The sequence below is a fragment of the Schistocerca gregaria genome, chromosome 2 (assembly GCF_023897955.1).
Source record: "Schistocerca gregaria isolate iqSchGreg1 chromosome 2, iqSchGreg1.2, whole genome shotgun sequence".
NCBI lineage: Eukaryota > Metazoa > Arthropoda > Insecta > Orthoptera > Acrididae > Schistocerca > Schistocerca gregaria.
In genome coordinates this window covers 1,015,932,392-1,015,941,762 of record NC_064921.1, presented here as the reverse complement: position 1 = coordinate 1,015,941,762, position 9,371 = coordinate 1,015,932,392, and the positions used below count along the sequence as shown (strand labels likewise).

Below are 9,371 nucleotides of genomic sequence, written 5' to 3'. Positions count from 1 at the left end.
GTTCCCTCGAAATTACCTCAGCCTGTCTCCCGTCCGCGAATGCACACGCGACGGTTCTTTTGACAGCCTGGAAACCATTACAGCCGAGGGCACAAGAAGTCTTCGGGTGCTCGAGAGTTTGTCTGCCGTAGCACCCCTAACGAGATAGCGGTTTTTCCCGCAGTCGTGATTGTAAGTCATAGCAGCAAAAGCAATCACTTTCTTAGCAGCAGGGAGTGCGAGCCCAGCGGCAGCTCTACATGAAGGTACCAATAGCCCAGGAAGGCCGCCGACCGCGGGAATTCGCGCCGCCCCCATCCCGCCAGCCTACACGAGACTTTCCAGAGCACCCTGGACCACATCGAGGGACCCAGTGCACTGAAATTATAGTCATTCGCCATGTCAGGTGGCTCGTTGGTCTAGGGGTATGATTCCTGCTTAGGGTGCAGGAGGTCCCGGGTTCAAATCCCGGACGAGCCCTAGCGTTTTGTGCAAACTGATCGCACGTGAGTGGCTGAGTCGACGCAAAATGCTCGGCGGCAGTATCAAATGAATTTCATATTTGATGTGAGCAATTGACACTCTGATCCGACGTGTGAAGGCGATTACGAAGGTTTTTGGGTACAGATGGAAGCAGATGCATGTTACTATGTCTTGTTTTTAATGATGAAAAAGTGTTTCCGCCCGGGATCGAACCGGGGACCTTCTGCGTGTTAGGCAGACGTGATAACCGCTACACCACGGAAACTACTTGTGTGCGCCTTACCTTAGAGGCAACTCGTGCTGATGTTGTCATCGTAACTAAAAAATTAAATAAACGCGCTACTTGCATAACAAAGGTACATGCAGAAGATCCTCACATGTCGTGGCTCACTGGAGTACAATACGACATATTCAGGAAAATACTGTTCCCGCCCGGGATCGAACCGGGGACCTTCTGCGTGTGAAGCAGACGTGATAACCGCTACACTACGGAAACTGCGGACGTGAGGAGTCCATCCCCGTTCCCTCGAAATTACCTCAGCCTGTCTCCCGTCCGCGAATGCACACGCGACGGTTCTTTTGACAGCCTGGAAACCATTACAGCCGAGGGCACAAGAAGTCTTCGGGTGCTCGAGAGTTTGTCTGCCGTAGCACCCCTAACGAGATAGCGGTTTTTCCCGCAGTCGTGATTGTAAGTCATAGCAGCAAAAGCAATCACTTTCTTAGCAGCAGGGAGTGCGAGCCCAGCGGCAGCTCTACATGAAGGTACCAATAGCCCAGGAAGGCCGCCGACCGCGGGAATTCGCGCCGCCCCCATCCCGCCAGCCTACACGAGACTTTCCAGAGCACCCTGGACCACATCGAGGGACCCAGTGCACTGAAATTATAGTCATTCGCCATGTCAGGTGGCTCGTTGGTCTAGGGGTATGATTCCTGCTTAGGGTGCAGGAGGTCCCGGGTTCAAATCCCGGACGAGCCCTAGCGTTTTGTGCAAACTGATTGCACGTGAGTGGCTGAGTCGACGCAAAATGCTCGGCGGCAGTATCAAATGAATTTCATATTTGATGTGAGCAATTGACACTCTGATCCGACGTGTGAAGGCGAATACGAAGGTTGTTGGGTACAGATGGAAGCAGATGCATGTTACTATGTCTTGTTTTTAATGATGAAAAAGTGTTTCCGCCCGGGATCGAACCGGGGACCTTCTGCGTGTGAAGCAGACGTGATAACCGCTACACTACGGAAACTGCGGACGTGAGGAATCCATCCCCGTTCCCTCGAAATTACCTCAGCCTGTCTCCCGTCCGCGAATGCACACGCGACGGTTCTTTTGACAGCCTGAAAACCATTACAGCCGAGGGCACAAGAAGTCTTCGGGTGCTCGAGAGTTTGTCTGCCGTAGCACCCCTAACGAGATAGCGGTTTTTCCCGCAGTCGTGATTGTAAGTCATAGCAGCAAAAGCAATCACTTTCTTAGCAGCAGGGAGTGCGAGCCCAGCGGCAGCTCTACATGAAGGTACCAATAGCCCAGGAAGGCCGCCGACCGCGGGAATTCGCGCCGCCCCCATCCCGCCAGCCTACACGAGACTTTCCAGAGCACCCTGGACCACATCGAGGGACCCAGTGCACTGAAATTATAGTCATTCGCCATGTCAGGTGGCTCGTTGGTCTAGGGGTATGATTCCTGCTTAGGGTGCAGGAGGTCCCGGGTTCAAATCCCGGACGAGCCCTAGCGTTTTGTGCAAACTGATCGCACGTGAGTGGCTGAGTCGACGCAAAATGCTCGGCGGCAGTATCAAATGAATTTCATATTTGATGTGAGCAATTGACACTCTGATCCGACGTGTGAAGGCGATTACGAAGGTTTTTGGGTACAGATGGAAGCAGATGCATGTTACTATGTCTTGTTTTTAATGATGAAAAAGTGTTTCCGCCCGGGATCGAACCGGGGACCTTCTGCGTGTTAGGCAGACGTGATAACCGCTACACCACGGAAACTACTTGTGTGCGCCTTACCTTAGAGGCAACTCGTGCTGATGTTGTAATCGTAACTAAAAAATTAAATAAATGCGCTACTTGCATAACAAAGGTACATGCAGAAGATCCTCACATGTCGTGGCTCACTGGAGTACAATACGACATATTCAGGAAAATACTGTTCCCGCCCGGGATCGAACCGGGGACCTTATGCGTGTGAAGCAGACGTGATAACCGCTACACTACGGAAACTGCGGACGTGAGGAGTCCATCCCCGTTCCCTCGAAATTACCTCAGCCTGTCTCCCGTCCGCGAATGCACACGCGACGGTTCTTTTGACAGCCTGGAAACCATTACAGCCGAGGGCACAAGAAGTCTTCGGGTGCTCGAGAGTTTGTCTGCCGTAGCACCCCTAACGAGATAGCGGTTTTTCCCGCAGTCGTGATTGTAAGTCATAGCAGCAGCAGGGAGTGCGAGCCCAGCGGCAGCTCTACATGAAGGTACCAATAGCCCAGGAAGGCCGCCGACCGCGGGAATTCGCGCCGCCCCCATCCCGCCAGCCTACACGAGACTTTCCAGAGCACCCTGGACCACATCGAGGGACCCAGTGCACTGAAATTATAGTCATTCGCCATGTCAGGTGGCTCGTTGGTCTAGGGGTATGATTCCTGCTTAGGGTGCAGGAGGTCCCGGGTTCAAATCCCGGACGAGCCCTAGCGTTTTGTGCAAACTGATCGCACGTGAGTGGCTGAGTCGACGCAAAATGCTCGGCGGCAGTATCAAATGAATTTCATATTTGATGTGAGCAATTGACACTCTGATCCGACGTGTGAAGGCGATTACGAAGGTTTTTGGGTACAGATGGAAGCAGATGCATGTTACTATGTCTTGTTTTTAATGATGAAAAAGTGTTTCCGCCCGGGATCGAACCGGGGACCTTCTGCGTGTTAGGCAGACGTGATAACCGCTACACCACGGAAACTACTTGTGTGCGCCTTACCTTAGAGGCAACTCGTGCTGATGTTGTCATCGTAACTAAAAAATTAAATAAATGCGCTACTTGCATAACAAAGGTACATGCAGAAGATCCTCACATGTCGTGGCTCACTGGAGTACAATACGACATATTCAGGAAAATACTGTTCCCGCCCGGGATCGAACCGGGGACCTTCTGCGTGTGAAGCAGACGTGATAACCGCTACACTACGGAAACTGCGGACGTGAGGAGTCCATCCCCGTTCCCTCGAAATTACCTCAGCCTGTCTCCCGTCCGCGAATGCACACGCGACGGTTCTTTTGACAGCCTGGAAACCATTACAGCCGAGGGCACAAGAAGTCTTCGGGTGCTCGAGAGTTTGTCTGCCGTAGCACCCCTAACGAGATAGCGGTTTTTCCCGCAGTCGTGATTGTAAGTCATAGCAGCAAAAGCAATCACTTTCTTAGCAGCAGGGAGTGCGAGCCCAGCGGCAGCTCTACATGAAGGTACCAATAGCCCAGGAAGGCCGCCGACCGCGGGAATTCGCGCCGCCCCCATCCCGCCAGCCTACACGAGACTTTCCAGAGCACCCTGGACCACATCGAGGGACCCAGTGCACTGAAATTATAGTCATTCGCCATGTCAGGTGGCTCGTTGGTCTAGGGGTATGATTCCTGCTTAGGGTGCAGGAGGTCCCGGGTTCAAATCCCGGACGAGCCCTAGCGTTTTGTGCAAACTGATCGCACGTGAGTGGCTGAGTCGACGCAAAATGCTCGGCGGCAGTATCAAATGAATTTCATATTTGATGTGAGCAATTGACACTCTGATCCGACGTGTGAAGGCGATTACGAAGGTTTTTGGGTACAGATGGAAGCAGATGCATGTTACTATGTCTTGTTTTTAATGATGAAAAAGTGTTTCCGCCCGGGATCGAACCGGGGACCTTCTGCGTGTTAGGCAGACGTGATAACCGCTACACCACGGAAACTACTTGTGTGCGCCTTACCTTAGAGGCAACTCGTGCTGATGTTGTCATCGTAACTAAAAAATTAAATAAATGCGCTACTTGCATAACAAAGGTACATGCAGAAGATCCTCACATGTCGTGGCTCACTGGAGTACAATACGACATATTCAGGAAAATACTGTTCCCGCCCGGGATCGAACCGGGGACCTTCTGCGTGTGAAGCAGACGTGATAACCGCTACACTACGGAAACTGCGGACGTGAGGAGTCCATCCCCGTTCCCTCGAAATTACCTCAGCCTGTCTCCCGTCCGCGAATGCACACGCGACGGTTCTTTTGACAGCCTGGAAACCATTACAGCCGAGGGCACAAGAAGTCTTCGGGTGCTCGAGAGTTTGTCTGCCGTAGCACCCCTAACGAGATAGCGGTTTTTCCCGCAGTCGTGATTGTAAGTCATAGCAGCAAAAGCAATCACTTTCTTAGCAGCAGGGAGTGCGAGCCCAGCGGCAGCTCTACATGAAGGTACCAATAGCCCAGGAAGGCCGCCGACCGCGGGAATTCGCGCCGCCCCCATCCCGCCAGCCTACACGAGACTTTCCAGAGCACCCTGGACCACATCGAGGGACCCAGTGCACTGAAATTATAGTCATTCGCCATGTCAGGTGGCTCGTTGGTCTAGGGGTATGATTCCTGCTTAGGGTGCAGGAGGTCCCGGGTTCAAATCCCGGACGAGCCCTAGCGTTTTGTGCAAACTGATCGCACGTGAGTGGCTGAGTCGACGCAAAATGCTCGGCGGCAGTATCAAATGAATTTCATATTTGATGTGAGCAATTGACACTCTGATCCGACGTGTGAAGGCGATTACGAAGGTTTTTGGGTACAGATGGAAGCAGATGCATGTTACTATGTCTTGTTTTTAATGATGAAAAAGTGTTTCCGCCCGGGATCGAACCGGGGACCTTCTGCGTGTTAGGCAGACGTGATAACCGCTACACCACGGAAACTACTTGTGTGCGCCTTACCTTAGAGGCAACTCGTGCTGATGTTGTCATCGTAACTAAAAAATTAAATAAATGCGCTACTTGCATAACAAAGGTACATGCAGAAGATCCTCACATGTCGTGGCTCACTGGAGTACAATACGACATATTCAGGAAAATACTGTTCCCGCCCGGGATCGAACCGGGGACCTTCTGCGAGTGAAGCAGACGTGATAACCGCTACACTACGGAAACTGCGGACGTGAGGAGTCCATCCCCGTTCCCTCGAAATTACCTCAGCCTGTCTCCCGTCCGCGAATGCACACGCGACGGTTCTTTTGACAGCCTGGAAACCATTACAGCCGAGGGCACAAGAAGTCTTCGGGTGCTCGAGAGTTTGTCTGCCGTAGCACCCCTAACGAGATAGCGGTTTTTCCCGCAGTCGTGATTGTAAGTCATAGCAGCAAAAGCAATCACTTTCTTAGCAGCAGGGAGTGCGAGCCCAGCGGCAGCTCTACATGAAGGTACCAATAGCCCAGGAAGGCCGCCGACCGCGGGAATTCGCGCCGCCCCCATCCCGCCAGCCTACACGAGACTTTCCAGAGCACCCTGGACCACATCGAGGGACCCAGTGCACTGAAATTATAGTCATTCGCCATGTCAGGTGGCTCGTTGGTCTAGGGGTATGATTCCTGCTTAGGGTGCAGGAGGTCCCGGGTTCAAATCCCGGACGAGCCCTAGCGTTTTGTGCAAACTGATCGCACGTGAGTGGCTGAGTCGACGCAAAATGCTCGGCGGCAGTATCAAATGAATTTCATATTTGATGTGAGCAATTGACACTCTGATCCGACGTGTGAAGGCGATTACGAAGGTTTTTGGGTACAGATGGAAGCAGATGCATGTTACTATGTCTTGTTTTTAATGATGAAAAAGTGTTTCCGCCCGGGATCGAACCGGGGACCTTCTGCGTGTTAGGCAGACGTGATAACCGCTACACCACGGAAACTACTTGTGTGCGCCTTACCTTAGAGGCAACTCGTGCTGATGTTGTCATCGTAACTAAAAAATTAAATAAATGCGCTACTTGCATAACAAAGGTACATGCAGAAGATCCTCACATGTCGTGGCTCACTGGAGTACAATACGACATATTCAGGAAAATACTGTTCCCGCCCGGGATCGAACCGGGGACCTTCTGCGAGTGAAGCAGACGTGATAACCGCTACACTACGGAAACTGCGGACGTGAGGAGTCCATCCCCGTTCCCTCGAAATTACCTCAGCCTGTCTCCCGTCCGCGAATGCACACGCGACGGTTCTTTTGACAGCCTGGAAACCATTACAGCCGAGGGCACAAGAAGTCTTCGGGTGCTCGAGAGTTTGTCTGCCGTAGCACCCCTAACGAGATAGCGGTTTTTCCCGCAGTCGTGATTGTAAGTCATAGCAGCAAAAGCAATCACTTTCTTAGCAGCAGGGAGTGCGAGCCCAGCGGCAGCTCTACATGAAGGTACCAATAGCCCAGGAAGGCCGCCGACCGCGGGAATTCGCGCCGCCCCCATCCCGCCAGCCTACACGAGACTTTCCAGAGCACCCTGGACCACATCGAGGGACCCAGTGCACTGAAATTATAGTCATTCGCCATGTCAGGTGGCTCGTTGGTCTAGGGGTATGATTCCTGCTTAGGGTGCAGGAGGTCCCGGGTTCAAATCCCGGACGAGCCCTAGCGTTTTGTGCAAACTGATCGCACGTGAGTGGCTGAGTCGACGCAAAATGCTCGGCGGCAGTATCAAATGAATTTCATATTTGATGTGAGCAATTGACACTCTGATCCGACGTGTGAAGGCGATTACGAAGGTTTTTGGGTACAGATGGAAGCAGATGCATGTTACTATGTCTTGTTTTTAATGATGAAAAAGTGTTTCCGCCCGGGGACCTTCTGCGTGTTAGGCAGACGTGATAACCGCTACACCACGGAAACTACTTGTGTGCGCCTTACCTTAGAGGCAACTCGTGCTGATGTTGTCATCGTAACTAAAAAATTAAATAAATGCGCTACTTGCATAACAAAGGTACATGCAGAAGATCCTCACATGTCGTGGCTCACTGGAGTACAATACGACATATTCAGGAAAGTACTGTTCCCGCCCGGGATCGAACCGGGGACCTTCTGCGAGTGAAGCAGACGTGATAACCGCTACACTACGGAAACTGCGGACGTGAGGAGTCCATCCCCGTTCCCTCGAAATTACCTCAGCCTGTCTCCCGTCCGCGAATGCACACGCGACGGTTCTTTTGACAGCCTGGAAACCATTACAGCCGAGGGCACAAGAAGTCTTCGGGTGCTCGAGAGTTTGTCTGCCGTAGCACCCCTAACGAGATAGCGGTTTTTCCCGCAGTCGTGATTGTAAGTCATAGCAGCAAAAGCAATCACTTTCTTAGCAGCAGGGAGTGCGAGCCCAGCGGCAGCTCTACATGAAGGTACCAATAGCCCAGGAAGGCCGCCGACCGCGGGAATTCGCGCCGCCCCCATCCCGCCAGCCTACACGAGACTTTCCAGAGCACCCTGGACCACATCGAGGGACCCAGTGCACTGAAATTATAGTCATTCGCCATGTCAGGTGGCTCGTTGGTCTAGGGGTATGATTCCTGCTTAGGGTGCAGGAGGTCCCGGGTTCAAATCCCGGACGAGCCCTAGCGTTTTGTGCAAACTGATCGCACGTGAGTGGCTGAGTCGACGCAAAATGCTCGGCGGCAGTATCAAATGAATTTCATATTTGATGTGAGCAATTGACACTCTGATCCGACGTGTGAAGGCGATTACGAAGGTTTTTGGGTACAGATGGAAGCAGATGCATGTTACTATGTCTTGTTTTTAATGATGAAAAAGTGTTTCCGCCCGGGATCGAACCGGGGACCTTCTGCGTGTTAGGCAGACGTGATAACCGCTACACCACGGAAACTACTTGTGTGCGCCTTACCTTAGAGGCAACTCGTGCTGATGTTGTCATCGTAACTAAAAAATTAAATAAACGCGCTACTTGCATAACAAAGGTACATGCAGAAGATCCTCACATGTCGTGGCTCACTGGAGTACAATACGACATATTCAGGAAAATACTGTTCCCGCCCGGGATCGAACCGGGGACCTTCTGCGTGTGAAGCAGACGTGATAACCGCTACACTACGGAAACTGCGGACGTGAGGAGTCCATCCCCGTTCCCTCGAAATTACCTCAGCCTGTCTCCCGTCCGCGAATGCACACGCGACGGTTCTTTTGACAGCCTGGAAACCATTACAGCCGAGGGCACAAGAAGTCTTCGGGTGCTCGAGAGTTTGTCTGCCGTAGCACCCCTAACGAGATAGCGGTTTTTCCCGCAGTCGTGATTGTAAGTCATAGCAGCAAAAGCAATCACTTTCTTAGCAGCAGGGAGTGCGAGCCCAGCGGCAGCTCTACATGAAGGTACCAATAGCCCAGGAAGGCCGCCGACCGCGGGAATTCGCGCCGCCCCCATCCCGCCAGCCTACACGAGACTTTCCAGAGCACCCTGGACCACATCGAGGGACCCAGTGCACTGAAATTATAGTCATTCGCCATGTCAGGTGGCTCGTTGGTCTAGGGGTATGATTCCTGCTTAGGGTGCAGGAGGTCCCGGGTTCAAATCCCGGACGAGCCCTAGCGTTTTGTGCAAACTGATCGCACGTGAGTGGCTGAGTCGACGCAAAATGCTCGGCGGCAGTATCAAATGAATTTCATATTTGATGTGAGCAATTGACACTCTGATCCGACGTGTGAAGGCGATTACGAAGGTTTTTGGGTACAGATGGAAGCAGATGCATGTTACTATGTCTTGTTTTTAATGATGAAAAAGTGTTTCCGCCCGGGATCGAACCGGGGACCTTCTGCGTGTTAGGCAGACGTGATAACCGCTACACCACGGAAACTACTTGTGTGCGCCTTACCTTAGAGGCAACTCGTGCTGATGTTGTCATCGTAACTAAAAAATTAAATAA

General features: G+C 52.2%; 27 non-coding genes across 27 annotated transcripts; 10 read left to right on the top strand and 17 right to left on the bottom strand.

Annotated features, from left to right (window-relative positions):
• Positions 1-387: 387 nt before the first annotated feature.
• Positions 388-459, top strand: Trnap-agg (transfer RNA proline (anticodon AGG)). The gene has a single exon. It is a non-coding gene; the product is annotated as a tRNA-Pro (tRNA).
• A 195-nt stretch (positions 460-654) lies between these two features.
• Positions 655-727, bottom strand: Trnav-aac (transfer RNA valine (anticodon AAC)). The gene has a single exon. It is a non-coding gene; the product is annotated as a tRNA-Val (tRNA).
• Positions 728-885: 158 nt separating this feature from the next.
• On the bottom strand, positions 886-958 carry Trnav-cac (transfer RNA valine (anticodon CAC)). Its single transcript has one exon. It is a non-coding gene; the product is annotated as a tRNA-Val (tRNA).
• Positions 959-1,369: 411 nt separating this feature from the next.
• Positions 1,370-1,441, top strand: Trnap-agg (transfer RNA proline (anticodon AGG)). Its single transcript has one exon. It is a non-coding gene; the product is annotated as a tRNA-Pro (tRNA).
• Positions 1,442-1,636: 195 nt separating this feature from the next.
• Positions 1,637-1,709, bottom strand: Trnav-cac (transfer RNA valine (anticodon CAC)). The gene has a single exon. It is a non-coding gene; the product is annotated as a tRNA-Val (tRNA).
• A 411-nt stretch (positions 1,710-2,120) lies between these two features.
• Trnap-agg (transfer RNA proline (anticodon AGG)) lies at positions 2,121-2,192 on the top strand. The gene has a single exon. It is a non-coding gene; the product is annotated as a tRNA-Pro (tRNA).
• Positions 2,193-2,387: 195 nt separating this feature from the next.
• Trnav-aac (transfer RNA valine (anticodon AAC)) lies at positions 2,388-2,460 on the bottom strand. The gene has a single exon. It is a non-coding gene; the product is annotated as a tRNA-Val (tRNA).
• A 158-nt stretch (positions 2,461-2,618) lies between these two features.
• Trnav-cac (transfer RNA valine (anticodon CAC)) lies at positions 2,619-2,691 on the bottom strand. The gene has a single exon. It is a non-coding gene; the product is annotated as a tRNA-Val (tRNA).
• Positions 2,692-3,081: 390 nt separating this feature from the next.
• On the top strand, positions 3,082-3,153 carry Trnap-agg (transfer RNA proline (anticodon AGG)). Its single transcript has one exon. It is a non-coding gene; the product is annotated as a tRNA-Pro (tRNA).
• Positions 3,154-3,348: 195 nt separating this feature from the next.
• Positions 3,349-3,421, bottom strand: Trnav-aac (transfer RNA valine (anticodon AAC)). Its single transcript has one exon. It is a non-coding gene; the product is annotated as a tRNA-Val (tRNA).
• Positions 3,422-3,579: 158 nt separating this feature from the next.
• Trnav-cac (transfer RNA valine (anticodon CAC)) lies at positions 3,580-3,652 on the bottom strand. Its single transcript has one exon. It is a non-coding gene; the product is annotated as a tRNA-Val (tRNA).
• A 411-nt stretch (positions 3,653-4,063) lies between these two features.
• On the top strand, positions 4,064-4,135 carry Trnap-agg (transfer RNA proline (anticodon AGG)). The gene has a single exon. It is a non-coding gene; the product is annotated as a tRNA-Pro (tRNA).
• A 195-nt stretch (positions 4,136-4,330) lies between these two features.
• Trnav-aac (transfer RNA valine (anticodon AAC)) lies at positions 4,331-4,403 on the bottom strand. Its single transcript has one exon. It is a non-coding gene; the product is annotated as a tRNA-Val (tRNA).
• A 158-nt stretch (positions 4,404-4,561) lies between these two features.
• Positions 4,562-4,634, bottom strand: Trnav-cac (transfer RNA valine (anticodon CAC)). Its single transcript has one exon. It is a non-coding gene; the product is annotated as a tRNA-Val (tRNA).
• A 411-nt stretch (positions 4,635-5,045) lies between these two features.
• Trnap-agg (transfer RNA proline (anticodon AGG)) lies at positions 5,046-5,117 on the top strand. The gene has a single exon. It is a non-coding gene; the product is annotated as a tRNA-Pro (tRNA).
• A 195-nt stretch (positions 5,118-5,312) lies between these two features.
• Positions 5,313-5,385, bottom strand: Trnav-aac (transfer RNA valine (anticodon AAC)). Its single transcript has one exon. It is a non-coding gene; the product is annotated as a tRNA-Val (tRNA).
• A 158-nt stretch (positions 5,386-5,543) lies between these two features.
• Positions 5,544-5,616, bottom strand: Trnav-cac (transfer RNA valine (anticodon CAC)). Its single transcript has one exon. It is a non-coding gene; the product is annotated as a tRNA-Val (tRNA).
• A 411-nt stretch (positions 5,617-6,027) lies between these two features.
• On the top strand, positions 6,028-6,099 carry Trnap-agg (transfer RNA proline (anticodon AGG)). The gene has a single exon. It is a non-coding gene; the product is annotated as a tRNA-Pro (tRNA).
• A 195-nt stretch (positions 6,100-6,294) lies between these two features.
• Positions 6,295-6,367, bottom strand: Trnav-aac (transfer RNA valine (anticodon AAC)). The gene has a single exon. It is a non-coding gene; the product is annotated as a tRNA-Val (tRNA).
• Positions 6,368-6,525: 158 nt separating this feature from the next.
• Positions 6,526-6,598, bottom strand: Trnav-cac (transfer RNA valine (anticodon CAC)). The gene has a single exon. It is a non-coding gene; the product is annotated as a tRNA-Val (tRNA).
• Positions 6,599-7,009: 411 nt separating this feature from the next.
• Trnap-agg (transfer RNA proline (anticodon AGG)) lies at positions 7,010-7,081 on the top strand. The gene has a single exon. It is a non-coding gene; the product is annotated as a tRNA-Pro (tRNA).
• Positions 7,082-7,496: 415 nt separating this feature from the next.
• On the bottom strand, positions 7,497-7,569 carry Trnav-cac (transfer RNA valine (anticodon CAC)). Its single transcript has one exon. It is a non-coding gene; the product is annotated as a tRNA-Val (tRNA).
• Positions 7,570-7,980: 411 nt separating this feature from the next.
• Trnap-agg (transfer RNA proline (anticodon AGG)) lies at positions 7,981-8,052 on the top strand. The gene has a single exon. It is a non-coding gene; the product is annotated as a tRNA-Pro (tRNA).
• Positions 8,053-8,247: 195 nt separating this feature from the next.
• Positions 8,248-8,320, bottom strand: Trnav-aac (transfer RNA valine (anticodon AAC)). Its single transcript has one exon. It is a non-coding gene; the product is annotated as a tRNA-Val (tRNA).
• A 158-nt stretch (positions 8,321-8,478) lies between these two features.
• Trnav-cac (transfer RNA valine (anticodon CAC)) lies at positions 8,479-8,551 on the bottom strand. The gene has a single exon. It is a non-coding gene; the product is annotated as a tRNA-Val (tRNA).
• A 411-nt stretch (positions 8,552-8,962) lies between these two features.
• Trnap-agg (transfer RNA proline (anticodon AGG)) lies at positions 8,963-9,034 on the top strand. Its single transcript has one exon. It is a non-coding gene; the product is annotated as a tRNA-Pro (tRNA).
• Positions 9,035-9,229: 195 nt separating this feature from the next.
• Positions 9,230-9,302, bottom strand: Trnav-aac (transfer RNA valine (anticodon AAC)). Its single transcript has one exon. It is a non-coding gene; the product is annotated as a tRNA-Val (tRNA).
• Between the last annotated feature and the right edge of the window lie 69 nt (positions 9,303-9,371).